A 10,000-nucleotide genomic window follows, 5' to 3' on the forward strand; every position below is an offset into this window, starting at 1 on the left:
GGGTGATGGCAGTTGGGCATTGCTGCAGCTGTGTGTTGTGGTGGGCTTGGCCAGTGTGCACAAGTATCAGTGTCCTCACGCACGGGAGTCTTGGCGGTGCCAGGAGAGCCCTTGTCTTCCAGCCCCATCTTGCAGGAACAGAAGTGTGTCCAYGTGCTGCCTCCTACTCTGCTCTCACTCCGGGAGCGAAGGCCCACACAGGCTCTGTAATTTCCACAGAGCAAGACAAGATTCGACTTGCAGCACACTACGTCTGCATGCAGCGTCTTGCTGTCTATGTAAGCAATGAGAAGAAATTAGACTAAAATTATCGGTATTGTAGAAGCACGAGGCTAGCCAAATAGAAGCAGTGCCACAGGCGCAACGTGCACGCACAGTTACTGCARTTACCCATGAGAATGACTCTTCTGCAGCTTGGCAGAGCATTTAACTGGACGGGAGCTTGTGCAGCTCCTCAGCGTCTGCATGTTTCTATGCACAAATGCGACATGCAACCTGCATGGGGCTGTTCAAGCTGGGCTCTCAATCAGAAGCAGCTGGTTTATTTTTAGGTTTATTTTGTGTTGCTGGGTTGTTTGGGGAGTTCATGAGTGTCATCTGAGGAGTTTTTATGAACCTAGTTCCTCCCCCATAGCTCAGGCTCCCATCCTGCAGCTTCAAGTAGGTAGCTGGACATAATAGTAGTAGCATTATAGTTCTTATAAAGAGCAGGCATTAAGTGGATTGAACTTAAGTTACTTATAGTTACTTATAGGTGCAGAATTTGCACCTGCAGATAAAAAGTCTGTTGAGAAAACAGGATTACTCTGTTTGCTGGTTTTGATTATTTATGTACTGACTGTTTTAAAAATAATTCTACGTGGCAGATTGCATGAAGAAAACAGACATTTAGATCAAGGAGTTACAGATCTAATCAGAATGTTGATGACTTATTTACAAATGTTTTCTCAGCCATGTTTCTTTTCTTTAATTTCTACAGGATATCCTTTTCCTCCAGAGTCTCCAGAAATTACAAGACAGGCTGCTTTTTTGGAGCCATTCATTACGAGRCTGACAAGGTAAATTAGTCAAATAAATGCTGTTAAACTTGTACTGTAACTGCCAGTTAAGGTGTTTAGTTTGTATAAATTGTCCTCTGTGAAGGCAATCGTTCTCAGAAATGATTTTTTTGATGCATTTTCAYCTCTGTTTATGCCACTCAGCTCTTTTAGTATCTTGTGGGTGTTTCACACAGTGCAAGAGATTATTTGGCTTTGGAATGAAAATCCATCCCTTCTTTTTTCTTCATATTACGGTTCTTCATGGAAATGTACCACAGAAATATCTTTTTTTTTAAATAAACCTCAAATCCTTTACCTGAAAATATTAATTCCCATGATCATTAATAAAGATTTGGTTTCTTTGATTTTAGATGAACCATTAACCATGTCTTCTTCCTCATACATCCAGTCACTCATTGCAATATCTGCAAAAGTGATCTCGGACACAATCTTTGGTTGGTGTCTGTGGGTTTTTCCCTAGCAGGACTGCAGCAGTGTTCATAGTCCCCCAATCCCTAGGGCTCTGAGGATGATTAATGATAACAAAGCTTTCCCTATTGTGTTGGTGGCTGGGGAGGAAGGAAGAGTACTCTAAAAAGAGAGTGCACAGAATTTCTGACTGTTGAAGTGCAGGAGGAGAATTTAACCCTTTAAACAAGCTGAGAACGTTCTTCTGAAGTTGTGAAGAAGATACCATCTACTTTACTGGTTAAATCCACCTCTGCTGCACTAGCAGGTCTCTACCACGAATACAGTAACGTGCAGGAGGAAATCAGTGCACGGAGATGAAACCATGTGCTCAGGTGGGTTGGACTGCCTGCAATTCAGCAAACAGGCACACCCCCCCAATCCACTTCGGTTTAGCTTTTTGAAATGGGTTAGAGATTTCTGCTAATGGGTTTTCCCTGTGGGCAGCATTACCAACCTGATTATATAGGTTTTAACAAACTCTCTTAGGAAGATTCTTTTTCATGTGAGGTTTTGACATTGACCTGCTAAACTGGATAATTTAGCTTTTTTTTATTATTTTATTTTCTGAGAATGGAAAAGAAAATTGAATATTTCATCACAAGGGAGGGATTATAATAACACCATCCTGTATAGGGAGCCCATTGTGTCTGTCAGCCAGATCACACTTGTGAGATTTGTGCATCTATACTAAGATCTTGCAGAACAGCAACTAGAGGACTCCAGCTGGGATCTCCCTTCCTGAATCACTTGCTTTGGAAGCTTCTACTGTGTTCATGGGTTGGCCATAGCTGTGTCCAAAGCATGGAGATGGAGCTGGGATGGGAATAGCAATGCATCCTCACGCTGGAAAAGTCTCAGTGAAAAGGTGGAACATTTGCAAACTATGTAGATTTTTCCAGGGAGCTTTTGTGTTAATGAAAATATGTGACTTCATGGCAAAGGTGAGTCAGGTTGGTAGTGGGAATCTGAGGCCTTTCAATGGACAATCCTGAAAGGTTCCTCCAGGTTCAGGGGCAGCTTTTGTTCCCTGCCTCGTTCAAACCTTTGCCTTCTCCCAGGACACACTGCAGGAGAGTCTCCACAAAGAAACTTTTGTGGTGGCTATATCATAAAAAGCTCRCTCCTAGAGCAAATTGGGAGATTGTGGCAATTTAGCCCCAGTGACTTAATTGCTGTGTTCCTTTAATAGCAATTCACATTTTCAATAAAGGGTCCTGAATGCAACCTGCTCATTATTTGGCTGAAAGCAGGAATGCTTTGTTTCACTGAGACATGTTACCTGATCCATTGAAGTTGGGATTCTACTTAAAAAAAAAAAATGTGCTGGGAATATTTAAACTGATTTTGCAGCAGATGAGTTTTATTGAAATATTTCCTTTTTGGAAAACTTCAAATTCTGTAGCACTTGGCYAGCTCTCCTGCTAATATGATGTGGTTTAAAACACTTTGTTTTCTATCTCCCTAGTCTTACATATCTAGACAGAATTCATGTTTTCACCCTATGCAAAATAGCATTTTATGAAGTGCTGTTTAATACCTCCTTTGAGCTTCTGARTAAATTATTCAAAGTTGCATTTACAAGCAATCTGCTCTGTGACCATTTYTCTAGTACATTTACTAACTTGTTACTAATTTACTACTACTGTTTTTTTTGGCATGGAGTTAAGGTACTACTAACCCCCTGGACGATCCAGGAGAAAAGTAATGGTTTATTGGGGTTGTGATATTTGATAGTTTCCTTCCTCTTGTTCCCTTCATCTCTGCGTTCTCTTCCTTTGTCTCCTTGACTTTACTCTTCTGGAGTGTCCAGAGCTGGAGGATTTCCAAGCACAGCAGAGTGCACCGTGACTTGAGTGGTAATTTGGTGGTCAGGAGGGGAAGGGGGAGCAAGGGTCTCCAACTATGCAGAAATCACTAACAAAAAAAGGGATATTCGCTTTGTGTGTGTACACATATATCTACCATATGCATACGATTATACCTTTCTGAAACTGTTGTTTGTAAATATGTGGAAAATGCAATGTGTAGGTTTGACATCTTGCTGCTTGGTAATCTTCTAAAYCCAACCTGGAGACAACTACTTTGCACTTGTGTCACGCCAGTTGCACTCGGAGCGCTTCTCCAATGTTGCTTCAGCTTCCAAAGGGGACTGAAGCAGGCAGGGCTCAGCCGAGGGCTCCTGTGCCGCTTTGGGGCTTTGCATTAAAGCCGGTGAGCAGAGCTGCCATTGATGACGGGAGTCCCGCATGTGGCAGGTCCCCTAGCTTGGTAGGGCCAGGATTTCTTCCTGCGCTCTGACCCCTTTGTGGAAGGTAAACAGGCCAGAGGAGCATGAAAGGGCYGCGAGCCCCGTTTCTGGCTGGGGGAGAAGTCCCCCGGCGCGGGGGCTGCTCGCGACGCCGGGGGGCCCCGCGCAGACTCTCCCCCATATGTCCCGGGGCTTTGGTGTGCAAATCGGGGGGATCCTCATAGGCAGCCGGCCCTGCTTCTTTCAAGTCCTTCATTTAGTTCCTGCTGTGTCTTTCCCSTCTTACCGCAGAACGAATACTCCTTAATTCTCTTATGTTTAAATTGCACTTTTTTTTTTTTGTATTAGGGCAAATGGAAAAATTAAACCCCAAACTTCTTTCAGTTCTCACAGCCATAGAGGCTGCTGTCTYGTAATTAAAATATTTAATTAAAATGTGCATATTCCGTCAACAAAAGCAAAATTGTTCTGTAATGTTGTTGCTACTGTGAAGTTTACACAAGGCAACATTCATATTTCTCAGTCACTTACTATATAAAAGCGGTTCCAATCCCACCTTTAAAAAAAAAAAAACCCACAAAATTCTTCACATAAATATTCCGCTTGCATAATTTATAAATTACTTTGGTTAAAAACGTTAAATTGCCAAGAAGTCTGGCTGCAACTAGTCTGGTTCTTTTTTTTTTTTTATATATATATATATATATATATATGGGGGGGGTGGAAAAAAAAAAAGAATGTTGAAACAGCTGAGGTTGGTTTTGGTTGAGGGTTCATGTTTGGGTAAGAAGCCTCCAAGGAAAACTGAAGTGCTGAATGAACACCACTCGATGGTAATTAGTGAGCGGTGTTTTTTCCCTTGGAGTCAGTTGCTGAATCAATGTAATAACCAGTGATGGGAATGGGGAGGGACATTGCATGGAGAAGACAGAAACTCAAAGGAAAGTAACATCAGGATTGCAGCCATTCTGTTAAAGACAAGTAGGTGCTTCCAGCAGAAGGGTACGAGGTCTGTTCTCTTGTCCAGAGCTTGAGTAATTAGTTTAAGTTATGGCTGCTCTGTGGCTCTTCGTACACTTTGGGGTATCTGAATAACTCTTGGTTATTTTGTTGAGCTTATGTTTTCCAAATGCTCATGGAATAGTATATATGTCAAATATTAGTACAAAACTTGGAAGAGCTTGTCAGAGTGTGTGTTTGGGAGACCAAAAACTAGTTTTTTTACTCAATTATTTGGCTTTCATTGCAAATATGTATGTGATGCAACCTTTGCAGACCCAATACAACATTTGCAGAAAACTGTAAAGCGGGCAGAATTTACTGCTCTGATAGAAATTACTGGAACATATTAAGGCCTGACAAAGTGTAGGACTCGTTGTATGATAGCCTCTTTCACAAATTCACWTAATTCAGCTTGAAAGACATCGGTATTTTATGTCATATTATATCTGTGCTGTAAAAAAAGATAGTGGTTTCAGTCAAGACGCTGAGAACAGTGGAAGGCTCACGGCAGTGCATAATTCCTTGGCTTTCTCCGTGGGAAGCTCATGGCCATAGAGAAGGAGGCCGCCTTTCCATCCCTTTGAAATGAGTTACTGTGAATAATGGCTTAGAATTAAATATAATTGCAGAAATKTAGATACTCAATGTTGCTCTTTTTTTCTGTTCTTGAGATAGCTTCACTTTTTTTTTTTGCTGGTTCAAGAATAACTTGATTTTGAAATTACATATGGAAGTGGTGTCAATTCTTTAGACATAAATATTTTTTTCTTACAAAAGAAATGCCATGGAGCTGTTTCACCAAATTTTGCAATATGTAACTGAGCATGAGGCATTCTTTCAGAATGACTTCTGTTACGGTACAATTGTACCCTAATAAATCAAGTCAATCAGTAAAAGGGCTGTGAATGTCATTTGCCCTTCCCACCTCAGAACTGTTAGTCAACTAAAGGTCTGGCATTTTTCCTCTGAAATACTTTGTTTTGAGGGGAAAAAATGCTTTTTGACTAAATGGAAAAAATCACAAAGTTTTTTTAATGTTGGAACTTTTGCAGAAATTTCAAATGTAAAACAGTTTTATAATGAAATGTGTGTGCAAATCAAATGTAGTGGGAAAATCCATCAAAATGCCAATGTTTGAGGCTTTCTGACTCTTTGAGTCTTCCTATCAAAGAGCTTATGCCATGCTTCTAAGTCAAAGGGACATGGAAGCAAGACTGATACAGAAGCTAGCCCATGCCCGTGGCCTTTTGGTAGTGATGGAGAGCAGCCTTGAGGGAAGGTGAGAACTTCCAGCACCCTGGAATACACCTGAGCTGGCTGTATGGACTTGTAGTAGACTTCTTGAGAGACCCCCTGGCTTGATGTGGGTACTTCTTTCCTCTCTTGGGTCTTGATACACAAAGTCTGGATTGTTGGTGAAGACRGAGATGAAGATGGCATAGAGTAACTTGGCATGCCACTAGATCAGCAGGACCTTTCTGTTTATCCTTCTGCTAGTGATGTGGTGGTAGAGGCTCTCCATGTGTCCTGACTGTTTGAACTGTGGTTGCACCTTAGTGTTCCTAACGCCGCTCCTGCATGTCTGGGGTGRTATTTCTTGTCTGGAGTGATATTTCCGTGCTCTTCTGCACAGCATGTCCACCTCTCGTGTATGTCCTRTTTATATTGGATCTCTGTCACATGTTTGCTGTGTAACCAAGACAGTCTCCTGATATGTTTGCTTGTTTTCCTGAGTATTGGAAAGGATCATTCTTGTGCTTGTAGAAGGTTGTCCTTAAACCCACCGTCTCTCCTGAGCTTCCCTAACATTCAGGGTGGCCTCCCCCAGGATCTCAGCTCCCAGTTCCCTGCATAAGCTGTAGGTTGCTGTTGTGCAGAGCACAGTCTGGGCTTGGCTACTTGCTCTCTTCCACTTCCTTGGATTCCTTGGGTGCTTTCCCCAATTTCTGTTTTCCCACCTACTGTGTTTTGGGTGAGGGGCATTAGTCTCTGTTTTCCACGGACCAAATGGTCTCACTGCGATAATTCCCAGTTAGCAATTCCCCTGGTAGAGAGTACAGAGCATCTGTGGATTTCTGCGARGGCCAATTTTCTCCAAAATGTTGTTTTTCAGCACTGCTATTGCTTCTCGCCAGCTTTAGAGCTATGCTTTTATTTGGGACACTGAATTCACTTCTGTTTTTTCGGACGTAGCCTGAGGTTAGGCACAGGTTTGGCAGATGCTCAAGCTGATGCACTGCTTTTTAGGCCATTAARTGTGAGGTGTTTGGGAATCTGGGGTTTAGGGACTACGGCACATACTTAAAACTAGGCATATGCTAAGGAGCAGATTAGCTAGAGCTGTAGATCAGGTTTTGTGTATTGTGGCTATGGTCTGTTCTTTCCATCCATTAAAGTGATATCCTGTTTTCCCAAGAATATCACATTCAGGAGAAATCTAGTCAAGAATTCTAAGGAGGGGGGGAAAAAAGTAGGTTTTTTTCTATATATTTCATGTATGARYGGTTCAGTGAGCTAAAATAGCACAGAAAAATTCAGCTTACAAATGAGAGGATATTAGGGTTTGGTCATCTTAAAAGTTGGTATTGGACTTTTTTTCTGATACTTTTTCTTATTGATTTTTTTCAGTGTTGCCAAGGTTCCTCRCTGTTTTTTGTTGCTTTCTCATAAAACTGTCCATAATTCTTAGAAGAAACATTCTCATTAAGGTCACAGTGGTAAAAGAAATCTTTATGGCAAGGTTAGGAATTATTTCTAATGATTTGAAGGTATTTTTTGAGGCAATTTATCCTTACAGTGGTCATTTGAAGCTGAAATAAAACTCAGAGTAATAAGACCCATTCTCTTCCACTAGACCATGCAGAATCCTGGACCTCAGCAGGGAGTGATATATGAAACCATTGAAAATACAGTAAAGGCACAGTGAAATTAAACTTCCCTCCTGGAGAAGAAAGGAGTTTTAAATCCTTGTCTAAACACAAGTTTCACTATTTTTAACTCTGCTGATAATTAAGTTGATACAAATGTGCTGGTATTTCCCATGAATTGACGTGAAAAGATACTTGTTTGCATGGAGGAGCAGGGATAGTTTTGGTGTCCACGCTGCACCCCTGTGCAGGTGCTTAGCTAAATTTAGGTGAGTAAATGAAGCAGAGGGTGGGAGCAAGTGGAGAGAAATTGAGAATGGTCATGAGCTGCCTCATGGTCATATTGCCCAGCAATATTCCCTGGCACATTGAGCCTTTTTTACTGGTTGGGCTAGTAGATGTAGCCTTAACAAGCACCCTGGCTGTATGTGTGTGAAGTGGTTTATGCCATTCTGCATAAACCATCTCACCTCACAGGAACCTGCAGTGATCAGCGTGCTGTTAATAGTGCACCTAAATTCATACTCCAGCTTGTTAGGCAGTTGGTTTTCAGTGTGAGCCAGCCCTGTGCTGTGCAGAAGTAGGGCATGTTCATGCTGCTCTTCTTGGGTCAACACCACAGCTCGTAGGACACTGGGTTAAAAACACCCGTGCTATAACAAATATAATTAGACCAACATGGAGATGTGTGAAGCTAACCTTAGCTGTAATGAGGTGCAAAAAGGAAAGGGAAATCTAGAAGATATCAGAGATGACTACAAAGGGACTTGCTGTCTGGAAGTCCTGCAGATCTCTAGGATGCAGTGGTAGTTATTAAATATACAAAGCATACCTAAACATGTTATTTGGGGATATTTTTTTTTTCCTGGAGAAAATAACYTGTGTTCCACCAACAGTTTTGTCATACGAAAGTGAGCTTCAAAACATCACAGCTATTTTAAGAGCATATGTGTGTTAAGGAGCCAGTCAGAAATTTTTAGATGGCTTTCCTTCTGTTTTGCAGCAACTGAATTACACTAATTCAGTTATCCCTTCAGTGTTTCTTCTGTGTGTAAGGAGCTGGTGAAGTGGCCAAAGGGATGGGAATGGGTGTCATTACTCTATAGCTGGCCAGGTCCTTACAAACCATCAAGAAGCATTTCAGGTACCAYGCTAAATGTGCTCTGCAAACCATAATTTGTGTGCCCTTGCCCAGAGGCTCAGAAYCTGCATGCTTAAGACTTAGTGAGGTCTTGAAAGACTTATAAACATAGAAAACAAACCTGTAGTGTCTGTGTAGGAAGAAGGGTACCTGGAATTAGACACAGGGTTCCAAATCTGTAGTGTCAACTTCAAGGCACTCTTGTTTTTTAAGCAGTTATGAAAGAATGAAGGGAACAGCAAAGAAGAATCTACTCCTGTTGAGCTTCTCAGGGTCACTAGTAAGCATGAGTGATCAAACTTTTCCACATACTTGTGTTGGCATAAGAAGTATGATTCTATTTATTTTATTATTTAGCAGATCAGAGTAACCTCCCAAGTCATTCTTGGGGGCAGTTTTGGGCAGAGCTTGTGCCCTATTACTGCCATACTGTAATTGTCATGTTTCTACTTTGCAAGACTGCATGCGACTAATAAGACTTTTTAGAAACTTTGCTAAGAAGGAGCTAAAAAAGCAAACTTTGTCATCACAATATATTTGGATGCTGTTTGTGCAACTTTTATAGATGCTAACTGTGTCTGTTGGATATTTTTGAAGCTRTGTGTTTAAAAATGTGACAAAATACCTTTGTGAAGGATGTCAGTATCCCTGTACTTCTGAAGGGCAAGATGCAATGTTTAAGTAATATATGTAGATTCATTATTCTAGCATGATGGCAGAGCTTAAAAAAAAAAACCCCAAACAAAAAAACCCTTCTCTTTTCCTTTGCAAGTCTGTTTCTGTCTCAGAACCCACACGATTCTGGCCCAAAGAGGGAGAAGGAGAAAATGATGTACAATGTCCACGAGCTCTAAATTCCTCTGATTTTCTTAATTATGTTTCTCATTGTAATTGAAACTTAGTTTTCTGACTTTAGTAGGTTTGCAGTTTACCTCAAGCATAGTCAGAAGTGTTTCTATTTAACTGTCACTGTGGGAATCCGTATTTATCCTCAGYGGCTCCCTTGATGGCATATACTTGTTTCCTTAGTAATTGCTGCAGATCCCGCCTGGGCTCTGGAAGTCGCCCGGCGTGCTTTCAGTTCCTTGTGTTATGACTAGCAATAAAGATTTTTATCATGTGAATTTAGCTGCCAGCTCCGTTGATAACAGGCAAAGTGGCTGATCATGGCTCATCTCCCGTGCAGCTCACTGGTTCCATGGGACGATGCACCTTATCTTTTCAATGRGTG

The 10,000-nt window shown here is 41.4% G+C and overlaps 1 long non-coding RNA gene across 3 annotated transcripts in view; it reads left to right on the top strand.

Annotated features, from left to right (window-relative positions):
• Nucleotides 1–1,004: 1,004 nt before the first annotated feature.
• Nucleotides 1,005–10,000, top strand: part of LOC112947686 — a 21,599-nt gene continuing 12,603 nt past the window's right edge. For all 3 annotated transcript variants that reach the window (XR_003249461.1, XR_003249463.1, XR_003249462.1), the window contains exon 1: nt 1,005–1,058. This is a non-coding gene — a long non-coding RNA (uncharacterized LOC112947686). The remainder of the gene's footprint in view (nt 1,059–10,000) is intronic.

The sequence above is a fragment of the Nothoprocta perdicaria genome, unplaced genomic scaffold, assembly GCF_003342845.1.
Source record: "Nothoprocta perdicaria isolate Ctin4 unplaced genomic scaffold, notPer1 scaffold_242, whole genome shotgun sequence".
Lineage (NCBI taxonomy): Eukaryota > Metazoa > Chordata > Aves > Tinamiformes > Tinamidae > Nothoprocta > Nothoprocta perdicaria.